The sequence below is a fragment of the Parambassis ranga genome, unplaced genomic scaffold (assembly GCF_900634625.1).
Source record: "Parambassis ranga unplaced genomic scaffold, fParRan2.1 scaffold_24_arrow_ctg1, whole genome shotgun sequence".
Classification (NCBI taxonomy): Eukaryota; Metazoa; Chordata; class Actinopteri; family Ambassidae; genus Parambassis; species Parambassis ranga.
In genome coordinates this window covers 1,760,684-1,765,797 of record NW_021144797.1, presented here as the reverse complement: position 1 = coordinate 1,765,797, position 5,114 = coordinate 1,760,684, and the positions used below count along the sequence as shown (strand labels likewise).

Here is a 5,114-nt window from a genome sequence, read left to right as displayed (position 1 = left end):
TCCGGCAGGAACTCTGAATAAGCAGCAGCAGGTGGACGATACACTACGACGAGTAAAACAAATTCTGACTTCTTCCAGCTTCCGTGAGACAGGCTGAGAGTGAGACTCTCAAAAGAAGTATGAGTAGACTTAGGTTTAGGATTCATCTGAAGACTGGAGCGGTAGATTGCTGCCACTCCTCCTCCGCGACCTGTAACTCTAGGAACATGACAGTTAATATAACAGGACGGAGTTGATTCATTTAAAGCAACATATTCTTCATCCTGTAACCAAGTCTCAGTGAGACAAAGTATATCAGTGTGATGATCAACAATTAAATCATTAACTAAGAGCGACTTAGAGTGGAGGGATCGTATGTTAAACAATCCACACCTGAGTGTTCTGTTACCTTGTTCTATGTGTTTGTGTGTTAGTGTGTATTTTTATGAGGTTATTATGATTAATATATCTTAACTTGTGTGCTTGATGAACTGTGGGAGGACGTGTGACCGTCACCACTTCAATAACATTATTAAGCTTAGTGTTTCTATGTGTATTGTGTTTAATGTGTTTCTAACTGAGGGCGGCAGTCCTCCAGAAGCAGCAGAGAGGTGTGTAGGACAGCGACTCTGCCTGGCCTCGACCCTGGGTTGTCAGGTTGGTCTAATAAACTTGGCTATGTTGCTAGAAATCAGAGCTGCACCACCCTGGGTGGGATGGATGCCGTCTCTCCTAATAAGGCCAGGTTTCCCCCAGAAAGTTTCCCAGTTATCTATAAAGGCCACGTTATTTTCTGGACACCACCATGACAGCCAGCGACGGAGCGAGGACATGCGGCTAAACATGTCATCACTGGTCAGATTCGGGAGGGGACCAGAGAACGCTACGGAGTCCGACATGGTTTTAGCTAAATTACACACCGACTCAATATTAACTTTAGTGACCTCTGACTGGCGAAGCCGGGTGTCATTAACACCGACGTGAATTATAATCCTACTGTATTTATGCTTATCTCTCGCCAGCAGCTTCAGGCTACCCTCTATGTCGCCCGCTCTGGCCCCCGGGATGCACTTACCTATAGCCGCTGGTGTCGGCTTTACATGCCGCAGAACAGAGTCGCCAATAACCAGGGTCGGCTTCTCAGCGGGTGTGTCGCCGAGTGGGGAAAAACGGTTCGATAACAGCATCATTTCTTTAGTTTAATCGTCACAATTTAGTGCATGCTGTACTGTAGATGTGCTACATCAATGAGCCTACTTAACCAAAGTCTCAAGTACTTACTTTCAATTTCCAAGAGTTTAAATCGAGACAATTGGACTCAAGGATTGTTTTTTACATATACGTGAAAAATTACCCAAGTACAGTAACAAAGTACAAATACTTAGTTACTTTCCACCACTGTGGACAGTCTTTAGAGAGTACATATTTCTATGATGAATTTGATTGTGTTGTACAGGTTTTTTATATTTCCTTAAGATAATATTTTCATATGTGTGTTCCACATTATTTAAATAAAGGTTGCTTATTAATCATCACTGTACATGTCTTTGTGTTTGGGGCGGCATTTCTATAGAATCTAGTAGCCCGTAGGGCCCCAGTGTTACCTTCTCGCCTAGGGCCCCTATAGTGTCAAGCAATGGCTCTGTTCAAGAGTTAACAAGACACAGGTGACAACAATCAAACCCTTTGCAGTGCGCAGTGCAGACTTTGCAGTGCGGACTTTGCAGTGCACAGTGCGGACCAGTGCAGCCTTTGCAGTGTGCAGTGCGGCCTTTGCAGTGCGGACTCTGCAGTGTGCAGTGCGGCCTTTGCAGTGCGCAGTGCGGACTTTGCAGTGTACCCTTTGCAGTGCGCAGTGCGGACTTTGCAGTGCACCCTTTGCAGTGCAGACTGCAAAGGGTGCACTGCACATGCAAAGTCCGCACTGTCATGAGCCAGGGTCTTGGCTCATTGTTTATTATATTGTTTATTTTGTTATTTAGTTTTCAGTGTTTGTCCTCTTTCTCTGCTCCTCCTCAGTCCTTCCCTCTCTCCTTCTCTTCCTCCCTCCTCTTTCTCTACTCCTCCTCAGTCCTTCCCTCTCCTTCTGTTCCTCCTCCCTCCTGTTCTCTGCTCCTCAGTCCTTCCCTCTCTCTCCTCTAGCCTCCTCCCTGATTATCAGCTCCTCCCTAATTGTGTTCACCTGTGTCGTCTCTCCTCTTTTTAAGCCCTGTGCCTTCCCTTGGTCTTTGTCAGTTTTCCCTTGTGATTCCCCGTGTGCACCCCTGTGTGTACTCCCTTGTGATCCACCTCGTGATCCACCTCTTCGTCCTTCTTCTTCCTCCGTGTTTCCTCATGTTTCCCCGATCATCCTCAGGTTTGGTTTGGTTTATTCTTTTGTGTTTATTTTGTACTTTTTACCTTTTGTCTGGCACTGTTTCCAGTAGCCCTCCTTTCGTTTACCTGCTCCTCTGGACTGCTTTTGTTATTTAGCTTTGAATAAAGCTCCTTTTGTTGAACATTATTTTTGTCTGCGCCTGGGTCCTACCCCACACGTCACATAACACGCACTGCGCACTGCAAAGGCCGCACTGCACACTGCAAAGGCTGCACTGGTCCGCACTGCACGAGCCGATATTTTGTGGTGGAGTTAGTGCGGCCCGCACATTTTTCTCACACGCACTTATTTACTGAGTCCGCACTGCGCACTGCAAAGTCCGCACTGCACACTGCAAAGGCTGCACTGGTCCGCACTGTGCACTGCAAAGTCCGCACTGCAAAGGCTGCACTGGTCCTATTTTTACTACTTTTACTATTAAACTCGGACAAGACTGAGGTCATTGTTTTTGGACCGAAACATCTCAGAACTAGTTTATCAGATAATACTTTCTCTCGGATGGAATTACTCTGGCCTCCAGTACGACTGTGAGGAACCTTGGAGTTATCTTTGATCAAGACATGTCGTTTGTCTCTCATATTAAGCAGGTCTCCAAGACCGCTTTCTTCTGAGGAGGCAAAGGATAAAACGTCCCAGCACATTTCAAACCCAGTTTCACCCTGAGGCAGAGACTGCTTCACCTTAAGGACAAAACACCTGGGAAAGGCAGATCTCAAGGTACTACAATAGTCAGAATGATTCATCATGTGGTGACCAGATGAAAAGTCTCATCTCTGGCTCAAGACTTGTTGAGATAGCATAGACAGACACACTCTGAGTCTGTCCACATCAGTGTCAGTGAAGATTTCAGATCGTTTATTAAGTGTTCATCCTTGAGCTTTTCCAAACTTGTTGTGGACAGCACACTTTTCGTGTCAGGATGGCCGAGCGGTCCAAGGCGCTGTGTTCAGGTCGCAGTCTCCACTGGAGGCGTGGGTTCAAATCCCACTCCTGACAGTTCTGTTCATTTCATCTGGAGGGAAAAATAAGTAATCATTTAAATAATTTATCCTCTGGAGGGGAAATAACTAATCATTTAAGACATTGACTGACTTAGATTCTAACCCAGACCACAGAAGCCAATTGGATGATTTCATCTGATATGATGAGACATTAAATCAAACCTACAGGGGTTCTTCCTGTTTTTTTTTGCCACTGTTGCCCTTAAGGAGGTTCAGTCTCTGGCTCTGATTGGATGACGTCACAGGCTGCTGTCAGGTTAGGGATTTAAGTCCGGAATTTTGTCTACCATTCTGGAATCCTGTCTACCATTCTGGCATGGATGGATGTCTATTCTGGTATGCTGCCGCTCGTTCTAGATTTCTGCCTTTCAATCTGGAATGATTTCTTTCAATCTGGAATGCTTTTCATTCCAGAATGCTGTCTTGCTGACTTTTGTCCCGGAATGTTGCCTTCCATGTCGGAATGCTGACTTCCATGACGTCACAGGCCGCTGTCGGGTTAGGGGTTTAATTCCGGAATTTTGTCTACCATTCCGGAATCCTGCCTATTATTCTGGAGTGGGTGGATGTCTATTATGGTATGCTGCCACTCATTCTAGATTTCTGCCTTTCATTTGGGAATACTTTCTTTTATTCTGGAATACTTTTCATTCCAGAATGCTGTCTTGCTGACTTCTGTTACGGAATACTGACCTCTGTTCCAGAATACTGACTGTTATTCGGGAATTCTGTTATGCCGATGTTTGTCCCGGAATGTTGCCTTCCATTCTGGAATGGTAACTTCCATTCCAGAATACTGGACCTCATCTCAGGGCATCACAATAGTCAGAATGATTCATTATGTGGTGACCATGAATGCAGATGAAAACTCTCATCTCTGGCTCAAGACTTGTTGAGATAGCACAGAGACACTCTCAGTCTGTCCACATCAGTGTCAGTGAAGATTTCAGATTGTTTAAATAGAGAAGCAAGAAAACAAGTCAGCCTTATCTTTCACAAAAACACATGACAATAACATGTGAGAAAGAGAGTTTTATGTTCAGTGCTGCCCCTGCTTGTTGGGACAATTGTAGAGCACCTTCCTAATAAAGTAAACAGCGTAGAATGGACAGTGAAGGCTTGTAGTCTCAAACGACCATGTGATCGTGAACACAGCCGGCTTGGAAGCAATTCAACTTGTGCCATGTTGGCACGTGAGTACTTGCTCAGCTGTCGGCAACTTTCTGTGATAGCTGTCTGTCAAACGGAGACTTGGGTCGGCACAGATTTACCTGCGAATGAAATGGAAAACAAGTAAAGGAGCACCAACACCAAACTGGACAGGACAAACTGGACAAGACCATGCACTCATGGACAGAACCAACCTGGGTCGTCAGACTCTTCATCGTTACCTTTTGCCGGTTGTTGTGGCCGAGTGGTTAAGGCGATGGACTAGAAATCCATTGGGGTTTCCCCGCGCAGGTTCAAATCCTGCCAACAACGGTTCTTTTCATCTCCAAGATCACTTTATGCCCCTCCATCGTTTACACTTAACAAGTCTGATGTGTTAACAACAAGCTCTATGAAAAAGGTCATCTTGACCAGTCAGAGTGCTGCCATTTATATTGACTGTCTGAGGACCAAACCCTGGCACAGTCCATCTGACACTTCCAAAAACTATCATTTTAAAAACGCTGGACCGAGAGCAACTGGTGTGCAGTGAGGAGGCAAAGGATAAAACGTCCCAGCACATTTCAAACCCAGTTTCACCCTGAGGC

General features: G+C 45.5%; 2 non-coding genes across 2 annotated transcripts; both read left to right on the top strand.

The window, feature by feature from the left end:
• Positions 1–3,269: 3,269 nt before the first annotated feature.
• Positions 3,270–3,352, top strand: trnal-cag (transfer RNA leucine (anticodon CAG)). The gene has a single exon. It is a non-coding gene; the product is annotated as a tRNA-Leu (tRNA).
• Positions 3,353–4,757: 1,405 nt separating this feature from the next.
• trnas-aga (transfer RNA serine (anticodon AGA)) lies at positions 4,758–4,839 on the top strand. Its single transcript has one exon. It is a non-coding gene; the product is annotated as a tRNA-Ser (tRNA).
• The last annotated feature ends 275 nt before the right edge of the window (positions 4,840–5,114 follow it).